We start from the raw sequence: 20,901 nt of genomic DNA on the forward strand, positions 1-20,901 counted from the left end.
TCTGATATACCTTCCCATCCATATACACGACTATGACTGCTGTCTTCCAGAGCCACAACTTTTTAAAATACACTTCTCCAAGCATTTGGTATCTGTCTGCAGACAGAAGTGAAGAGCCAGGAGAACTTAAAACAAACAAACAAAAAACTTAAAGCACTGTTTGCTTTCTTGTTTTTCCTTTTTCCCCCAGATGTGTTATAATTGGTGATTCTAGTTCATCCTACCTTCAGAACCTTCAGAGCACTGTTTTCTTTCTGTAAATTACTAAAATCTTACAGGTACAAGGGTGAATTTAACCTTATAGGAACTCACCAGTGCATTTAGCACCGTCTTCCTTGAGGATTTTCAGTTACCAGATAAATCAGTACACACAACAGTAAAAAAGCAAAGTGAAACTTAATCTTTACCTGTTTATTCAAATCGCTGGAAGCCTGAGGCACTGCTGATGAGCTGCAGCCATGCAGTCACGTCCGCCAAGGCTGAGCAGATAACGCATGTTTATTTGATAGCCGAACCACATCTTACTCTCATTAGCTGGGAATGATTCATGAGGTCTGAGAAGGCTTTTCCAACTCTTTTTTTTTAAAGAAAAAAAAAAACTTTGGAGTGGCTAAAGTCATGCCTGAAATACATGAGAACCCTGGCCTGATGTAGGAAGCAACCTTCCTTGTTTAACGCCCTGTGCCTCTTCTTGCTGAAGTTGCATTTGTTATTTTCACCATCTTTCCCAGCACTGAAAACGGGGTCTCTCAACAGGGAGAAAAGATAGGAAATCATCTGGGGACTGAGTGACAAAGCGTGTCACCTGAGGAACTACTGTGGGTACCAGTGAGGGACAGCAGCAGGAGACTGGGTGTGCAGGAAGATCCCACCAGGCAGAAGTCCTGTCCATGTTCACAGCCCAGGATCCCTTTCTAGATCCTGTCCTCTAGGGAGAGCTGAGGAAGGAGGGCCATGATGGAGCTCAGAACTCCCTCGTTGCTGCTGAGGCCAGCAATAAATATTTGGCCAGCAGTAAATATTTGGCCACCTCGCTGCCTCAGGAGCCTCTGTATCCTTGGTGCACAGCAGGCAAGCTTCAGCAGGAAGGGTGGCCAACATTCGCTTGCCAAAAGCATGTTGTGGGGGTGTCTTTTGGGTCTGCTCTTAGGATTTGGGAAAGAGTTCAGAAAGTGTAAAGTCTTTTAAAGACTTTCTAAACTAATACCTATTTCTTGAGCATTTCTTTAGCTGTAGGAAGTTATTTTCTAGAAAACAATGTGTACTTCTGCTGTGGTCTCTTAAGAACCATATTCCTAGTTTCTTTGTTATGTGTTGTTTTTTTTTTTTCCCCAACAACAAAAACTGCAGAATAGCACAAGAAAAAGTCAAAAGATGAGGGTATGTTTTACTGATGTAGAGAATAATTTTAAATTTGCTATCTCTTCTAAATAGGCACAGAATACCAAGGACCTTATAAAATTTCTAATAATTAAGTGCAATTACTGTCCTAAATTTCCAGACGTGAAAATTGAATATGGATTCTGGTTTCTGGAAGCAGTATGAGATAGCAAGTTATTAAAGCTATGAAGCAGTTTGCAGTGTGTAATAAATACATATAATTACTTGCAGAAAATGGGATTACTGTCGTAAAAAGAAATTGAAAAGCTATTACTATCACCATATGTCACAGTTTGTGTTCTACAGTAAGTCACAATCCTGATAGTTCATTTATAATGCTGGCACGTCAGTAAGGAGAAAACTAAGGCTTATAATAATATTTTCATTTAGGATAGAAGTTTTCATAAGACAGCAACAACTTGAATCTGCTGTTACCTTAACTTTAAATCTCTATTTATTGAGAAAAACCTGTTGACGAATTGTGCTTTTCTAACAGTGGAGGCTGAACCAGCACCTTCCACCTCCTGCATTGCTCAAGGCTATACAGGAAGGTGACAAAATTAATTGGGGTGTTGGAAATGGTTGTTGATGGTGCTAGAAGGTTAGCCAGATGTTATTGTGCATTTGTGTTGGAAAAAGACTGGTGAAATGGGTAACTTCAGCAGCACACTATGAAAAATAAACATTCAAATTGGAATGAAATTATCAAGTTGCAGCAGTGAAACCGTGGATATGACAGACATCATTTCGTAACAGTGTTCAGTTGTGTTAGGCTTGCCATAATATATCTGTTTCTTGGGGGCTATTGAACGTTTGGAGAGCTGTTTTGCGCTGAACCAGCCTGTCTACCCACTAATTTCTTGGAATCAGAACTGCTGGATTGTCACACAAGGTCCTAGGGCAGATTAATAAAAAAAAAAAAGAAAAAAAAAAAAAAAAAAGAAAAAGCATGCCTGCACTGAAGTAAGAACTGGTTAGCGTCTCTGGGATTCATGGAGAACCTGAATAACACATGAAGCGTGTTTGGAAGTGGTCTGCATAAAAGCAGATGTGGGTTTCCTGAGGTTGTATTTCAGCCTGAGCAGATCATCAGCCACAGTTCAGAAGAGCATCATGACTCCTCATCCCCTCATGAGCTCTGTGTGTCACCCTGCTTGCCCTCCAGGTGCCTGCGTCCCCTCGTTTTCCGCAGGCTGGATGAGGCCTATGTGGCTCCAGGGCAGCCATGGGGCAGGACAGCCTCTGACGGTGCCTCCAGATCTCCACGAGGAGTGCAGGACCCTCTCCTGGGGGCCAGCAGTGCCCCGAACCCACCTCGTCAACCCATGGCCACAAGTGCCTGGGTGACACTGGGGTGGGAACCTGCCACAGCCTGGTGCTCCTGCACCAGCTGGAGCTGGGGTGCTGTGAAGCATGTGCTTGGGTTGACCTCTAGTGGCTGGAGGGAAGAGAGGGCCAGACCTTCAGGTGGGCGAAGCGTGGGTGGCTGTGCTGAGCTCTCGGAGCTCCCTCAGCACGGCTAACCTGCCGTGGATATCGGCATTACCTTCTGTATGCTGATCCCTGGATATAAGTGAACGTTTAAAGGATGTGTTTTCCATGTGAAAGGTTGCAGCTCTGTGCTAGGGCAGCATACTGTGAAGGCCATAATTTACAACTTCATGTCCGTGCCCTTCATGAGCTGGCTTTTGTGATCTCCTACCATGTGCTTGGTCATTGCACATTCTTGATATGCAGTCTTCTACCTCTAGGAGCATCTTGAGCAAGACCGCTCAGGAACCCATCTTCGTAGGGCAGAATAGGAACAGGGCACGCCTGAGCTAGGCTTTCATGAGCCATTGTATTAGAAATGGGAATTTAAAGATCTGTGGGTTGTGTACTTTGGGCATGTTCTTTTCTTCTGGTCAAGGCATTGACATTTTGGTAGGGATAGGAAAGATTTCTGGACATTTCCGAAGATTCTGTGAAACAACTCTTTATTTCCCCTTTTCATTGAGAAGCAAGAACTACTCAGTGGTGTTGCTGATGGAACAAACAGAAAGGATCATTGTGATCCTGCATGGTGGAGGCCCTGAGGCAGCCCTTGGCGTTGCATTGCTGGGCTGGAGCTGGAGCTCAGCCATATCCTTATGCCTTCCAGGTAGATGGTCAGCCTCACTAGAGTCTGTCTGAGGAAGGCAACATTTATCCCAACTTTATCTTGTGACTTAGCTGTAATTGAATCCAGTACTGAAAGCCTTGGTTTGGAAACTATTAAAAAAAAAAAAAAAAATCAAAACAACAACAACAACAAAATCTCACATCTGTAACCAAAGGGGGCATAAATAATTGATAATAGATAAAATTTGCTGAAATATCTCAAGGTTGCTATCTGTCTTCTTGCCAGTTTTTATACTGAATAACCAAAAGGTTTTAGTGGAGATAGATGACATATTTAATATCAGGCACTTTGTGCACGCTGTTCTCACAGTTGGCTGTAATTTGAAAATTGCACTGGGGACTAAAGGAGACTAGCGATAGGAAAATGAACACCAGGGTAATCAATACAGCACTCCAAAAGGGAAGCAAATGGAATAACATGTCTAGCACACATCACTGGTCTGGCAGGGACCTGAAGGCTTCTGTGCTCTGGTGCATGTCTTGGCTGCGTCCAAGCTTTTCTTGTAGAGAAACTGCAGTGCAAGCATCATTGCTCTTCTGAAGCTCTTCACTGGCCTCAAGATGCCTGAGGCTACAAAATAGCTGAACTAGAGATGATATACCTGATAGCTTTTTCTTTTTTTTTTTTCCCAGATATATCACCTGGTTTAAATAAAAGATTACTTTTTCTCGTACACCTGTCTTGTTAAGAAGAAAAGAGTGTGGTATAGAAGATAATGGCTGTATCCTAGATACAGGTGTGAGTGTGTTGCCTGTTAATGTCTGTGAAATGATGAGGCAATTTCCTCCCTTTTTGTTAGGCTTTTCCTGTAATTAGACAGAAGCTAATTAGTAACCTGATTTATATGTTTAGTTTAGGTTTTTGTGAGCTTTAGATGATAGGAATCAAGCAGAGTGCACAAGTATTAACTTGGTTGTATTGGGTCCTGTAATTTAAAACCACAGATTTAGATTTCCTGATCTTCATTTCACTTTTATAACATATTTTTGAGTAAATAGTTGAGAGTTTAGGGCTTCTGTTTACTGTCATTAGCATCACTTCTACACATTAGCAGCTTCTTCTACTTCCACATTATGCCTGTGAATTAATGCATCAGGTCAGTGGGTGGAATCTCATCTCCTTTGAAATCAGGGGGCAAACCCCCCTTTCACATGGCCTGGTTAGGAGTTCAGCCTGACTCTGACAGCTGCAGTAACACATCTTGTCATACAGTTAACCTTCCCCGCTCCTCCTGTTAGTCCTCCAAAATGGAAGAATCGAATATGCCTGGTAATTGATAAGTAGATTGCTTAAAGGGCCCGAAAGCCTCCGAAGTTAAAAACAGGTATTAGAGGCTGATTGCAAATTCATCTAGCCAAGAAGCACGTCATAGGGATGGGGCTGGTTATGTTTAAGCAGGCAGCCTGCAACTTGCGTTTTTTCATCACTGATGGCATAATATTCTTACTGCCTTCTGCTGTAAACAATTTGAGTCTAACAGACATCAGAGCTTGCGTTTACACTCAAAAAAAAAAAAAAAAACCAAAAAACAACAACAACAACAACAAAAAACCAAACAGGTAATTTCTATTGTTAAATCTCTTTCTGTGGTCTGCCTTTGGCAGACTGCCTTATTACTTATATGGTGTGTGTTCAAACCAGAAACCTTGAACAATGTAAAACAGTTACCAACTTCTGCTTCCAGTGCTCTTGTTGTTTCTTTAAAGGATGCCCAGTCAAATGAAAACAATAACGTTAATTCCATACCACAGCAGCTATTTTCAAGGGGAAGGTAAAAGACAGCCATAGAAAAACCTGTATTTTATGCTTATTATTAACAAAGTCACTGTTCTGGAAAGCTTTGTGAAACTTGTTCTGAATTTAATCTTGCTTCTGAAGGCTGTCTTCCTAGAATATGTAAATATTGAAATCCAAGAAACTGAGGAGGAGGAGGAGGGAATGGAGTGAGTCAAAGTCATTTGTGTTTATTGTTGGAGCCGTATTGTTTGAGGTGCCCTGATCAGAGAAATAGCATACAGAAATGTCAAGTCATTTGTAAATCAGAGGTGTGCATGCACTCATCTCTCCACTGGTGTTTTTCATGACTGGCAATGCAAAGAACAGATTTAACTAGGAGGAAGCTATATATTCCTCCCTTTATACAAAGTAATATGATTATCAACCCCCTAAGCAATGTTATTATGCGTTTGGAACTTTCTTTGTGAATACTTATACCAAAAATAATTATTTCCTAAACTAGGTCCAAATAGCTTTTGGTCTGTCTAGCTGTGGGATATTTGAAGTCTGAACTGAAGTCTCCTTGTGTGATGGAAATAATCACTTTGTAGTGGAAAATAAACACTGTCCTTTGTAGTGTCACTGTTCAGAGCAGGCAAATGGCTGAAAGTATTACGTGAAAGTTTCTGTTCTTACTCTCCATTTTGAGGTAACAATCCTAGCACCCCAATCAGTGGCTTTTACTGTGTAGCAGTCCTTTGTGCATTCTTGCTTTCAAGTAGAGCATCTTCTTTAGTCTGTAAAAATCCTTCGTATTTATTGAAGAGCATCACAAACCGTCTACCATTCTTGAACTCCCCTGAAAACTCAGCTCTGCTGGTCTGAGCTTGACTTATAGGAATTTTTCTTCTCTCTCTTTTTAATTGTATTATTCTATGCCTTCTGTCCTTCTATTGTGGCCAGCTAAAAAAATATCCAAGTTGGATAAAGGTGTGCCAAATGACTACTTGATTTATTAATAAATAGATTAAAAAAAAAAAATCTACCAATTCCTTGCCTGACTTGCTATGTTATGTTAAGCATTCACTTCTTCTCTTCCTTCTCAATTTTGTGGACAAAGGCTGGAAGAACACCTCTTCTGAGCATGGCACAATGTGCATCAAAAGCAATGTTCCCACCCATTTAAGTGGAAACAGCCAGATACCTAAATGTCTGCTTGACTAAGGTGGCAATACTGAGGTTGTATTCCTTTCTTTGGAGGGTAAATATTTAGAGACAAATTCAAAATTAAATAGCAAATTTCTCTTGGAGAGACTTGGAGTTTAAAGACCAGACTCTCTTGACAGTAACAAAAGACCCCGTGCTCCTCCCCTCCCCCCTCCCCCCCCTTTTTTTTTCTTTTTGAACAAATTTAATTGGTTCTTTTGCCAGGTAAAGTTCAATTGTAATGAGACATTTTGTTAATGCGGATGTTGTTGTGTGTGTGTTGTATATCCATGTCCTTGAAATGTGGTTGTTATAGCAACAGGCTTAACTATTAAACAGGTTTTTGTCTTATATCTGCTTCATAACATGTAATGTAATTAGGATTTGCCGCATCTTTAAATATCATGCTAGCTAATCAAGGATACGAATATCACTTACCTTCCTAAGTAAATTAGCTACAAAGTATTGTTTTTCCCCAAAGGCATTATCTCTACAATGTGTGTATTATTAGTCTACCTAGTTCTTTCTGCCTTGATGTGAAGAAAAAAAATTAATAATAATCTACATATGCAGAGTTAAAATGTGCCAAAACAGTTAGATTTCTGGAAAATCAGATTCCAAGTGTAGCCTTTCAGCATTTGAAAGTCTTATCCAAACTCTGCATCTGCAGTTCATAATTCACAGTGCAATGCCAGCTATCGCTGTGATCGCGTTGCTCCGAGCCTGTTCCGCAGTGTTCCCAGCACAGGATTGGGTTAGGCAAGCAGCCTGATGCAATAGGTACTTTTGAGATGTCATTTTGAATCTGATTTTCACTTAAAATTTTCTCGAAATTAAACTCTTCTCTGCTGCTTGTGCTTTCAGCTCAAAATTAAACTATTTGCAGAATTACCTGTGTTTGGATCTGATGGTGGGAGTGATCTCTAAAATTCATTTTCCCTCCCAGCCCCTAATCTACAGGAGGGTGAGGGTGGGAAGTGAAGGGAGAAACCTTTAATTTCTATTTGCATCACCAGGTGTGCCCCAGGCAGGAACAACACAGCTGTGGAAAACGTTCTGCAGTCCCCAGCGATGGGGATCTGAGCGCAACAGCACAGCAGTGAAATGCCACCATAAACACCAGAAAACAGGCAATATGAGGTCGCCCACAGATCAGGCTGGTGCTGCAGTCATTCTTGCAGGCAGCAGCTCCTCATGGCCATGCAGCACTTGACATAATGTTGTTCTCCTTCCATCTGAAGTCTGCCTTTAGGAGCCCTTGGCTTTCTTCTGGGCTGTCAGTTTGGGTTGTTTTATTTTCCTTCGAGACCTCTGAAAAAGGAAAATGCTGCTTAATGGGAAATAATTGCTTGCAGGAAGAACTGAGCTTGTGCTGCAGTTTGTACAGCAGCTTGATGGGTTGAGGGGCCTTTCAAGGCAGCTTTGTTGTCGCTTGCTCTTTACAGCTGAAGCGTTTAACTTCCCTGGCTGACAACACGTCTTGTGACTAAGGCTTTGTGTCTTGGAGCTTGGATCCGAAGTCTGGTGACTGCAAGGAGAGAAAGCCTTAAAAGTCCTGAGGAAGGAGGGGATGGGAAGGTGTACTGTGTTTAAAAATAAGAAGCCTGAAGTCTAATCTTTACAGTTAGTATTTGTACAATCAGGTGAGCATGCTTAGAGAAAGCAGATATGCTTTCTCTAGAAAGACAGCAACACATCTTTCTCTATACTCTATTTTTCTATAACATCTATCTTTCTCTAGAAAGATAGCAACACATACACATACATTACATGCTATGAAAGATAGTTGCCAGACAGCAACTGGTGCAACAAGAGACTTGTAGCTATTCGTGCATTTTAAGCATCATCTTTGCATATGTCATTGTGGTAAATGAGCATCCACAAATGATTTGAAATTCATTTTTGCACAAACTAAATGCTTTTCTCTGGGACCCCTGGTCTGAAACTTCAGATGATGTTGATAGTCTTGTTAGTGGGTAGTATTGGTCTGCAACACAAAAAGTGCTACTGATGAATCTTAATTATTTTTAATGAGTGAACTTTTCTTCAGCAAACTTCCTGGGTTTAAAACGATTAATAGGGGACCTGTTACTCTAATGGCTGCAGGACTGTATGGTTATTCTTATGGTGTGGAGCCTCTAATACGTTTCGGTAAGTAGGTTTCCAAAATTAGCAAATTTGCAGAATTTGCTCATTTGTTGCCATGTGCACAAAACCAAATTTGTCTAGGGTTAACTTGCTAAGCCTCCAGACCAACTTTTAATGGCAAGATGACAAATGGTCTCTGGAGACGGTGTGTTTGGTTTGAGGGAAAGATGAATCTAGGATGAAAGAAACAGCATTTTTGCTCATTCCATTTTGCTTGTGTTAAAAATAGATGGGAAATCTTAGTCATGCCTTTAATGGCTGTCTTCAGATTGGTACCATAAGTTTGTAAATCGTCTTCTGTCAGCGTAAAAAACAGCTATTGCCAGAACTCATATGATACACTTGCACAATATGACCTTTTATTTTTCAAAACGCAGTTTTCAACTCAGCCTCCAAACTCTGAAAGCCCTGGTTTCTGAAACGTTTAATTTGCTTTGCAAATCTCTCTGCTGTTCTCTCAGTCTGTGCTCTCCCTGTAGCTCAACCTACATGAGGGTGTGGATGTTTCTTCTGGATGCTTCTTCTCCTGCTCATTAATTGACCCCTGGACTGACAGTGACAGAGGTGTTGGCTCCTGCGGGAGGGCAGGCACTGGTGGGAGCAAACCAGCCTCGATTCCCTTCTGGAAACGAAGCAGTGGCAGGACCCACGGAGGGAGAAGTGCTCCCCTGGGACTTCTGGGACACAGAAGTTCCTGCCTGAGATGTGCTCCATGGTGTATAGGAGCATCACCTCTGCCCTCGGCTGGTGGGCTGGTGGCATGCTGCACAGCTTCACAGGACCAGCCTTGAGATATAGCTGGAGGTGCAGGATCCCACCGGCACCAACTCACCCTGCCTCCTTGTGGCACTGTGTATGGATACTGCCGGTCTTCCTACACGTCCTGAGGCAGCAAAGAAACGTCTACCAGAGGTTGTGACAGGTGATTCAGCAGGAGCTCTGGTGACTCATCTAGCTGCTGAGGAGATTAAAATCAATTCCTGCTTCAGAAAATGACAAACTGCCCTTTGGTGTCACCCATTAATCTACAGCAACTGCTGGGTTGGAAAAAAACAGTCCCTATTTGTTAACGTAGCCACGAGAGGGAGCTCATAAATCCCATGAGTGCAACAAGGACATATGGAAATGGACCAATGTAGAGATTTTAAATTCAATTATTAGAAAACAGATGGTTGTTTCTTAATTCAAATATACTTTTTTTTACACTTTCTGAAGGTTTTTAGAAGTTTTCTTGAACATGTTAATATATTTAGCAGATAAGTTGATGCGACACCATTTGGGACTTGTTTGTGATTATTCTGTTTGTAGTGTTTTGGTTGAAACCAAATTTGAAATCAAATTCTTCTCTTAGTTATATATATATATGTATGTAAACTCCTGCTTCTCATGTTCAGCACTATCAGTACAGAACCTCAGCTATGGACAGTATTATTCCACGGCATTGACTGAGTTTGAACATCCAGATAAAATGAGGGCTTCCGTTCCCTAGAATGTCAATTTATATATGTATAAAAATGAATATATGTATGTGTATATATGGTCAGAGCTGACCAGTGGTCTTTAGAAAAATGGTGCAGGCTTTTGTGGCTCTACTTCAGTTCCTTTAAATTTGTATGGAGTTCCAGAGGAAGGTCAAAACACAAAGGGGTCCCAGAATTTCTCTTTAACAACACATTGCAAAATAACTGTTTGGAGAGCACGTGAGAGGATGGCACTTTTCAGCAAAACCAGCCACTAATTGATGGACATTACAAAAGGCTTTTTTGGGCAAGCCAGTAGGCCTTTGTCTTCTTGAGTTGCCTATGGGGAGATGGTACACTGTCCTCAGGGGCACGTGATAGTGCTGAACATCAGAAGCAGGACAGTGCAGCGTGTGTCCCATGTTTCATTCCTCAGAGACGTACAGGCTAACGTACTTTTCATAAGTTATATTCAAAAATTTAATCAAACCTTAATCAATTGGAAAAAGAATTCACATATCTTTCTGAACAACAGAACCTGTGCAGTTGGTATGCCGAAGGGAATAATATCTGGTAATTAATCATCAGTTAAATTTTTTCTTCTTTTCTATTTTTTTCTTTTCTCTGTTTAATGTGCTGGTGATGCAGGTTAGCTAGATATTTTTTTAATATCATCCTTAGGGTATCTTGGAAAGGAAAAACAGTCTTGAAGCAAAAAGCGCAGTAGTCCTCAGCTTTTCGTACATCTGTGTAACTCTGGAGTAATTTCAAAAGTTGTCTTTTTTCCACTTAAGTTTCTAAAATGAGTAATCAGCTTCATTTTGAGATTATTCTCATTTATATGTCTGATTTATTTCCCTGACAGGCCCTTCAGCTGCATCCCTGAGTTCATCCCTCCAGATTCCCACAGTTTCCCCCAATCAGATCTTAAGTTTGCATTGGAGGGGACCCTGGGTTGTTATCCTGATGTATAATCCATAGCTCCCATTTGTGTGAACATCCAAGTGAGAACGGATTACACAGTATAGGGCATCCAGGTGGTTGTCATTTCTTCTTCTTTCAGGGTTGGCTTCTGCTGGTTGATGCCTGAGAAGTTACGTGAACTTCTTTTGCTGAGAAAAATGTGCCATATTGATGGAATTTTCAATCTTATTCAAATGTCAGGCAATCTGCTGGCAGAAATTAGCGTTTTCATCTCTTGACTCCTCGACCTTAATAACCAACAGAAATATCGAGCCAACCTTTTAAAACTGAGATTACTCATTTAAATCCAATTGGAAAAGATGGTGATGGTAAGGAGACAAATGTCAAGGAATTTGGGCAGCTAAGGTATATTCGTCAGACACAGGCTTTTAAGTCTGGTCATTTCCCTATTGATTACAAGTTTGGGGCTGTTCGTAGAGATCAGTTCATTGGCCTAGACATTACAGATTGGTGTGAGCTTTTCTATTTCCTTGCAAAATGTGCCACTAGGATGGAACATCTTGTGCTCCTCTGTTTCTTGTTGCTAAGTACCCATTCTTCACAGTTGCACCTTAAGGTATAAATTTAATAATCCTGTGATGTTTACTCTCTTTTGTACCGAGCCACAAGATTTCCAGTAATATGAAGGAATATATATATTTTAAGGTCAAATTGTACATTAATCAATCTAAGTTGGATAGAAGCATATTATTGAACTGGTTTCCCAGCTGGTCTAGAGTTCTATGCACGTATTGAAATTAACTGATGTTTGCCAGTTAAGATGTTAGCCTAATATTGGCCTAATATTAATTTGATGCTTTAGAAAGCGCATTTTTTCTGAAAAATGCTTTGTTGGAAAGAAAATGAATGACAGATAAAGAAAAACAGGATTTCAAATTCTAAATCACTATTTTTCCTGGAATATTAGCTTGCTTCTCTGAAGATAGCTTGCCTTAAGACCTGGGCAAATATCAACACTGTTATGTTGTAACAGTGCAAAGAAAAAACAACCAAGCAACAACAACAACAACAAAAAAAGTTATACCATTTCTATTGTGATGAATGTCAGGGATCCATACTTATGGATCTGTGCAAAGCCTAAAATCCTGACATACTTTATATTTTGTTTCCTTATATTAAGAGCTTTACCAATGGACCACAGCTGTGTTGTTGTGGTATTTTTGCTTTTGCTTTGATAGGGATTTGGTACCCAAGAGTAAAACTTATCTGCCATTTTGACTTCTCAGATACTTAAAGGGTTATGGAGAATATCTGTGTTGTAGAAAAATGGGAGTGTGTTATATAAGATTCCTATTTGTTGCATGACATCTTTGTCCTGCTGAATAAGTTAAGATGTTGACTTAGACACCCTGCATGTCTAGAGAATTTTAAGAAGTTTGCCTTTCTCTGAACCTTCTTGCCTTGCACTTATTTTTCCAGTGAGTTTATGCAAGAATCCCACTTAAAAAATGTGTTTGAATTCTAGTTATATTCACATCTGGAGCTGGCCAAGAACGTTCAGCTTTGGGCCCACCTTTCCTTGTTTTCTTGTGAATCAATAAGGTGCACTGCATTTCTCACCACATATTTGCAGAAACAGTTATTACCAGTTCTCCAAATTAAATCAGAGCAAGTCAGCATTTTTTGGTTTGCTTCAAAATATGCTTAACAAAATAGCTCCTTAATGCGAACAACGATTTTTGGTTTTGTTTCTCAAGATGAAATGATGGAAAAGGGGCCATTGTTTGGGATCCACAATGGGACCTGCAATGGCAGAACCACGCATTGCTAGAGAATTGTGTTTGATGAGCTGTGCATCTAAACATGACCATCTCCAAACACATTCAAATACCACGTGAGATATTTGAATGTTGGCAGAGTACTCTTCTTTTTTTCCCCGTACGTTTCTTTTTTGCTCACAGTTTCTCTTTGCTCTTTCAAGAGTTGGGGTTTTTTTAGAAAGCTGTTAATGAGTTCCCATTACAGTTTGTTACTGAGCACCTCAGAGCTATGGGAAAGTACGCAGGAACACTCTGCTCTTTCACTTCAAGTGGGTAATTAACTGCCTAAACTACTTTTGGACTTCTTTCAAATTACAGAACTGTTTAAGATATGATAGATGACCAGGTATTTTCAGAGAAAGTTTTAACAATAACATAATGTACATCTTCTGGTAGCAATGAAATTCTTATTTTCTGGCTGCCTTCATTCCAGAGCAGGGCTGTGGTTTTGCTATCTAAGGAAGGATATCACGGTAGGCATGCTGTGTACCATCAGCCCTCCATGAAGATGCTATGTTCAACTCAGTATAATTTCTAAGAACCCCTTCTTAGGGAATGCTGTCAAAGTCTTTTGCAGAGCTGTCTCACATCCCATAGGGAAGGAAATTCACGATGCGTTTCCTCTTGCCAAGCAAGTTCTTCAGCCTGGGAAATCTTGGCAAAAATTCGTGATAGCCTGAGCTGATCACCCACTTTGGGTGATTTGGCGAGGTAGAATAGGTTGGGCACTATCCTCTTGAAGGCTAAGCTTTAGTTGGCAAAGAGGTAATAATTAAGGTGATCTTTTCCTGTCCAGAAGCCAAAGCACTATTTAAAAGTGGTCTCTATAAAGCACTTAAAAGCTTATAAACACAGCAAATAGTTAAAAATAATAATTGTTATTTTTTTCTCTAAATGCCTTGAACTGTACATTCTAATCTAAAAAGATTAAGAAATATCTCCTTATAACCCTTCCCACAAATGCCCTTTATACACTACTGAAAAAACTGTCTACTGCTTTGGCATAACACCCTCACAATTTGCTGTCTATTGGCTCGTCTCCATTACGACATCCTTAACTATAATCTGCAGCTGATCTTTTAGGCTTCCCAGTAGGATCAAAGACTATTTTCTAACTATCAAAATAGTTTCCCAAGAATTTCCTTCCCTTCCTGTGGATTCAGTGCCACCACAGAGTGATTAATGAATTCATTTACTTACCATTCTGCCATTCTGGTGTTTGGTTTTGTTTGGTTGGTCTTGTTTGGTTTTGTTCTTCTGTTTTGTTGTGTTTTGTTTGTTTTGTTTTCCTCAAGGTTATCTACATGTACGCAGCTTATCTTACAGATGCAAGTAGTGTGGACCTGTGCTTTGCTTACATGTGTCTGTACCTGGGATGAGAAGCAAATGCGTTAGTCCTCAGGAGCTCATAGGTCTGGACTAAAGGCTGACCTGTAAGTTAGAAACATGCAGTCATGGGGAAAATGCATGTTTACGATGGAGAGAAGGGAGAAATATGCCATTCCTGGTGAATAGCTCATTTCTATTTTCTGTGTTTACCTAACTGCTGTGAAAAAACAAAACAAAACAAAACAAAAAATAGGCAAGTCTATGAGTCTATGATCTGTTCCTCTATTGAGAGAGATGCACAGAATAAAGACGGGCGTCAGGCTGTGAAGAAAAATCACAGTGAGTTGGATCAATCCAAAAGCACTTACCCACTCCAAAGAGCAGAAATGAGAACAAAAGGGATAAACAAAGAAACCTAAATCCCACACCAGCAGCCCAATATTAGAAGGATGATTAAGATTATGGGCCTAAGGGAATGTGTACATTGCAATACTGAACATGGAGTACCTAACTTTTAGGCTACCTAGAAAAGTTGGCAGGCCTGACTGAGCTGTGCAGGCTGTTTGTAAGGTACTGCATTGGTGAACTGAAGGCGTGGGGATGAAGACGTGTACAGGTAACTGTCTCCGGAAGCCATTAGGAAATTCATGTAAGCAAGTTAACAACTGCAGAGGCAATAAGGTACTTGATGCTGAACTTTGCGTGTCTACACTGATGGTAGAAGGCGAAAGGAAGCATAGCTCTACTATATGGGGAAAAAATGCTAGCTAAATAATCTATGCCATGAGCTTGGATCTCTCTGGCTACATCCTTTCTGTTGTACTAGTGGTCTGCATTGAATGGGTAGGTGCTGGAGCCATCTCAAGGTTACCTGGTTCTTCGTGTGAGATTTACTAACTGGCAATACTTCTGAAGTCCTGGACAAAAACAGGAGCTAGCAAAGCATGCCTGTGATGTGTCCATAGTAGTCCTTCTGCTTCTGAGGTGGGTGCTGAGAGCCTCTCTAGGTGCTTTTCTTACTGGGACAACAGCCTTTGGAGCACTGCCCCAGCATAACCTGGCAGAGACACGGTGAAGTGTCCCAGCCCCTCTGATGGACTTGTTTTGTTTTGTTACAACATACGTCCTCTGCCCTCCAAAGGCTGCTCACTGAACTGCTGAATTGCACAGAGATGAAGTCTACTCAACAGAAAGGTGTTCTTAATGCAATTGTTCTCGATTCTTAATAACGATAATTAAATCCTTACTTGATGTTTGTTGCAGCATCTACTGAAACCAGAGAGACAAATTTCTTTAACTGCAGCACGTCTCAGATTAAGGCTTTTAGCAACACAGAAATTATCCCTTTTCAGGCCAACATAATAGAGTTCTCACAGGTCCAAAAAATACTGCCAGTTCCATTCCTGTGCTGGGCTCTGTTTCCCACCTCCAGCCTGAAACACATTCAAGCTCGATGCCGTTGCAGTGCTGTCCATGCACGAAGCTCCTGTTCATACAGGCAGAGGAACTAACCTGTCATTTAATCAGGTGGCTTCTCGTTGTGTTGGTAGGCGACAGCCCTGCCTCGTGCTGGAACAAGGGCTGCATGGTGTGGCTGTCGGGCAGGCTGCTCTTCTCTGGTCTGAGTAAAGATCAGTGTGTGATGGATGACATGGTGGTGCCCATGCTGTCTGTATGCCGTGTGGCATGCAACCAACCATTTGCAGCGCTGTCCTTTGATATGGATGAAGTTCTGTGAAAATATTTTTGACTTCTTTCGTATCTCGAAAATCTAGTGCAATGAAACGATGCTGCTTTGGTGGAAAGTGAACTTGGATTTGAGTTTTGACTCTCGGTTGTGCTCTTTGTGGTTAACTTAGCCCTCAAATTAATATGAGTCCGCATGGTGTTTTTTTCAATATTCTACCCTAAATTTGCACAAAAGTTTGCTCTTAATGAATCTGAGCAAATTCCAGTGCCAGTTGCTACTCATCAACCTTTCAGATCCTTTATGCAAATGTGCACATGCCATACCCTGCTCAACTCTATTTATGACTGAATGCTGCTGCTTTGTGCTGAAATGCTTGGTTATGGCAACCGGTGCAATCAGCTAATTCATTAATTAGCCGAAGACTTTTTAACTCTGGTGTTGCACTTCAACCTTACTGTTCAGAAGGGGAAATCTGAAGTTGTTTAGATTTCTAATGAGGCTGGAGTAAAGCTGTTCTGGTAATCAACCCACAAGGTTTTTTCTAACATTTACTATAGCATTGCATAATGAATTGAGGCATATTTTTCTCAAAAGAGATGAGAAAACTGATAAAATTTTATAAGCTCCCAGTCTGTATTTCTCTTTCTTACAATTGCTTTTAGAATGAAGATATTTTAATGAGTGCTAATTATACCTTTAAAATGTCAAGTATTTGTGTCTCTTCTATGAGAAATGCTATAATCTATGCAAACTCACCAGTATCTCTGTGGATCCCAACAACATGTTGGTGGGCAGCTGTGACCCACACTGAAAACATGCTTGCTAATCTATCTAAATTAAGGATATTAACTAAATAAAAGAGGATGCAACGTGCCCAGCACACTCTCTCTTCCCTTTTGATTGAGCAGGCATGAGTATGTTCCCTCTGTCAGGTCACGTAGCCTGCACAGGGGCAGCACAGGAACTGAGAGGACATTCCCTGAAAGCCCTGCAGTGTGTTGTGATGGTGAGGTCTCTATGGTGGGAAAGGGAACGAGTACAGAATAGGGTCATGGCTTGAATGGAGAGACTGGTTTTGCTCTTTCCATTGTTCTGGATGAAATTCTGCAGACAAATTTCTCGTTCCTTGCACCACCTCTAAAACCTGGTGCAAAATACCATGCGGGTACCATCAGAATGGTGGGGTGCGCCTACAAATCTTGAGTGTCTCAGGTAAGCCCAGAGATTTGGTATCTGTAACCTAAATGCTGTTAGGTCTTGAATCTGAGACTATTTTCTTGTAGTCCTCTGCTCTTCAGTCCCTTACCTAAGCTTTACTGTTAAGAATTAAAGATTTTTTGTCCAGACCCGACAAGTGAAATGAGTCATGAAATAACGCTAGATAGGTAATTTAACACGGGGCTGTAAGATGTTTCAACTATTTTGGTAGCCCATGATTTACAGCCCTGTTTGTGAGACAAATATCCTCTTTGGTTCCTGATTTTCTTGTTTCTTATAAAACCGCCCTGTTCTTACTGTATTTGCAAATACGGTATCCCTTATTTGTGTAGGTGGAAACACACGTGCAATGAGACTACTCAAAGAAGTTATTACCATCACAAGCCTGAAATACTATTGGAATTGAGCAGATGGACCCAGATGACTGTGAGCTCTATGTTTTAAACCACAGGGATGTGCAAGGTGTCAGAAGCAAAGAGCTGGGTCAGAAAGGTAACTCCATCATTCAGTGACTGCTGACGGGCCACAGGGCACAGTGAGGGGCAGGGAGGGACAAGTTAATGGCAGTAGCTGTGTCTCTTGGAAGTGTTCATGCTCTCGATTATTGCAGTGATACACAGGCTTGATTTCTTGAAAGTATGAAGCATGAAAAGTGATGACTTGATCTGTTAGACACGCCTGTGTAATGGTTACCTATACTTTATGGCCAGCCCTGTCCTCCCACCTCAGACAGAGAAAACAGCAGGTCACTGCTCGGCTTGGGGCGGTGTGGGGAACCGGTGTGTGGCCATTTGCTGGACAAAGGTGGCAGCCAGGCTGTCCTGCCCTCCGAAACCTGCTGCTGCATTGCACTTAGCCTTCTTTATGGCTCTGCTGCACTTCATGCTGCTGCCAACAGCACACAGCGTCTTGTGTCATTGGCACTGAACAGAGCATCTGCGACAAGAGAAACATCATTAAAGAACAGCGTTTTGAAACTCTGCTGTTACAGACAGTTCAGCTGCTGTCTGGAAAGGTGCAAAGGGGCCCTGCTCTGCAGGATGAAAAACAAGCACAAGGGCTGCCTAGAGAGAAGAAACTTCGTCCTGTGCTGACGCTGCTGGCTGCATCACTTCCCTCGGCCTGACTCAGCACTGCCACGCTCCCCACAACACCTCCCAGCGGGCAGCAGCCGCTGCCCAAGCCAAATCGTGCAGGATTCTGCACCTTGCTGGTGGTCCCGAGCAGCAATCTAGATCTTTCCCTCTTCCTGAGCAAGGCTGTCTTGCTTCAAGCTGCTGCCGAGGGAGGACGCACGGCTGCTGCCGCGCTCCCTGCAGCAGGAGATGCTCTTGTGCTTCAGCAGCGCTGTTGCCATGGCTTTGCCCCGGTGTACATGAGATCAGAGGCTGGCTCCCTGCTGCCGAGCGTGGCATTTGCAAGAACTGAACGGAATTATGCTTGTCATTGTTTGCTTTTTGTTTTTCCCAAACAAAAGTAACAATAGTACTGCAGACCAAACCCTCACCTTGAGAAAAATGAGGTGTTGGTGTTTTCTTAGGGAAGCCCAACAGAGCTAAAACAAACCAGAGGACCAGTCCCTAAATCTGATCACTGTGGCTGTGGCTGTGTTTTCAGTGCTTTCATCTTCAGTGCCTTGTTTAACAACTCTTGTTGTTTGGCTAAGTGAGGACTGGGAGGCAGGAGACCCAACACCAACTCTCCAGCTCTGCCACAGAGATTCTGGGTAGGTCAGAGTAAATGGCTGGATCTCTTGATTCTATTTGTCCCCTTCCAAAAAGGAGAAGTAACTTCAGGTAACTTCTGCATTTTGAGTCTTTAGATGATATTGATGAGATCCTGGAGTGGCTCTGCAACAGCCCTCTACTAGGAGCATATGGGGCAAGAATCAGATTTTTAAGTTGTTAAGTATATGAGTGGAGGAAGGTGATGCAGGTGTAGGTAAGGTAGTAAGGAGACAAACTCTGATCCCCTTCTCTTAAGTGGTTTGAAATATTTTTTTGGAACAGGGATTTTCCTTTCCTTTATGCATGTATACCATGCATATACTGAATTCAGCTATGCATTGTATATGCACAGCATTCAGAACTTGTGGCTGTGGTATGAATAATTGGGTAGTTTGAGCAAAATTTCCTCCATTTAAAATGTTGCAAAGTTTTCTGAAAAATGTTAAAATTAAAATACATTCATAACTGTTGTGCCTCTAGCATTCTGTATATGAGGAGACAGCTTCCTGTAAAAGAATTATTTTTTATTTTCATTATCCTTTTATGAAGGCTTAAATTATCTTGAGTTATTCAACAAAACCCACAAAATTGCTCTTTACGCAATTACTCAGAGAGGGTGTTCCATTATGTGACAGTCACACAACCACATAATATCTCTTTCATCTATAACTTTCTTCCACTTTTGCCCACTAAGTGTCTGAGAAAGTAAGACAGGATTAAAATATTCCAATGGACACATGCTGGCCTGGGTGTTGATCATGCCCAGGGAAAAAATCAACAGATTTCCACATGGTCCAAAGAGGCCTATTTGTTAGGAGAAATAGTGTGGATGTGCCAGATTGCCCTAAACAGGATTGTGTGATTTGACTTGCTTTCATAATTTCAGAGCATCTGATTTCTTTCTTATCCTAAGCACTGATCTTCTGGTGGGTGGTTTTTCTTGAACTCTAGTACCCAGAAAGTAGCCAGAAAGGAAGATGATAGCACCAAGCATCGAGACAATTAAACTTTTGACCAAGGACTCGGTGGGTTTTGGGGAGCACTTAAAGGATTGAGTTTGAGAGTCTTGATTTGGAGCCTCGTCCTTTTGGATTGCAATCTGTAAAAGAAAGAAAACATCACTTCTCCATCCCAGTGAGGTACTGTGAGCATAAGTATGTTAAAAATCATGAAGCACTTCAATACTGTGGTAATGGAGGCTATATAACAAGGATGGGCAGAAAACCAAGAAAGCTTTTTATATATTTCAATTTAGTTTTTGAAATGTAATGACACTGAGCCAAGTCCTTGGTGGGTATAAGCAGTTTCACTGAATCATTGAGAACCAGGCTGGTTGAAAATTTTGCAGACGTTTCTATGATGTGAGCTTCTTAGACTTACAGCCACGTGAGAAGGCTTTCCAGTGAGACCCTGGGCATGGTGCTGCAGCTGTAGATTGCCAGAGCCACACTATGCACCAGTGAGATGCTCTGAGATGTGCACCTGCTGTGCTTGGTCAATGGGAACTCATGGATTTATTAAGTCTTTAAAAGCCCCCGGGAAGGATAAAAGGGTGGATAAAAAACCACCTCTGAAAATATGGCATTTTAAGGTATATCAAAGCTTCCTTTAAGAAAGACAGATTACATTTTTACTTTTGATGTCTGCAGGCTGAATCTTCTTCAGCCTAAGATCCATTAAAGGACTTATCGTACAGGGCTGGCTGAATGAATGGTTTAATGCTAAACAGTCAAACAGTGCCAAAGCCTGAAAAGCTGCAGGTGCAGGTCCCCCAGCAGGGCTCTTTGAAGTCATACTCAACTTTGAAGTGCTCTTCAGGTTTTACCTTCACCTTCCAGCAAGCCTCCCAGCTAGCCAGAAAGATTTTCCATCTGTAGCCTCGTTGAGGGCCAGTGGGTAGGTGCTGAGGGCATCTTCGCTTCCTCGGTGCTCGGGGGAGGCTGCAGAAGAGCCACGCTGAAATCTCAGCTCTTTAGGAGCAGTTTGGAGTTGTGTGACTTTTGAAGTTTTTCCTGCCTTTATTAGAGCTTCTGGGGGAAATATATATATATATATATATAAATAAAAAGTAAGTTCTCCCCAGTGCACTTAGTAGACCACCTTCATTTGGGGGGAATTGGGG

General features: G+C 41.5%; 1 long non-coding RNA gene across 7 annotated transcripts in view; it reads left to right on the forward strand.

The window, feature by feature from the left end:
* The window catches only part of LOC106019236 (uncharacterized), a 114,174-nt gene that overhangs the window by 76,936 nt on the left and 16,337 nt on the right, over positions 1–20,901 (forward strand). For 4 of the 7 annotated variants that reach the window (XR_011811325.1, XR_011811321.1, XR_011811323.1 and 1 more), the window contains one exon: positions 17,385–17,544. The exons of the other annotated variants lie outside the window; for them this stretch is intronic. This is a non-coding gene — a long non-coding RNA (uncharacterized lncRNA). The remainder of the gene's footprint in view (positions 1–17,384; positions 17,545–20,901) is intronic. 7 annotated transcript variants of the gene reach the window in all.

This window comes from Anas platyrhynchos, chromosome 9, assembly GCF_047663525.1.
Source record: "Anas platyrhynchos isolate ZD024472 breed Pekin duck chromosome 9, IASCAAS_PekinDuck_T2T, whole genome shotgun sequence".
Classification (NCBI taxonomy): Eukaryota; Metazoa; Chordata; class Aves; order Anseriformes; family Anatidae; genus Anas; species Anas platyrhynchos.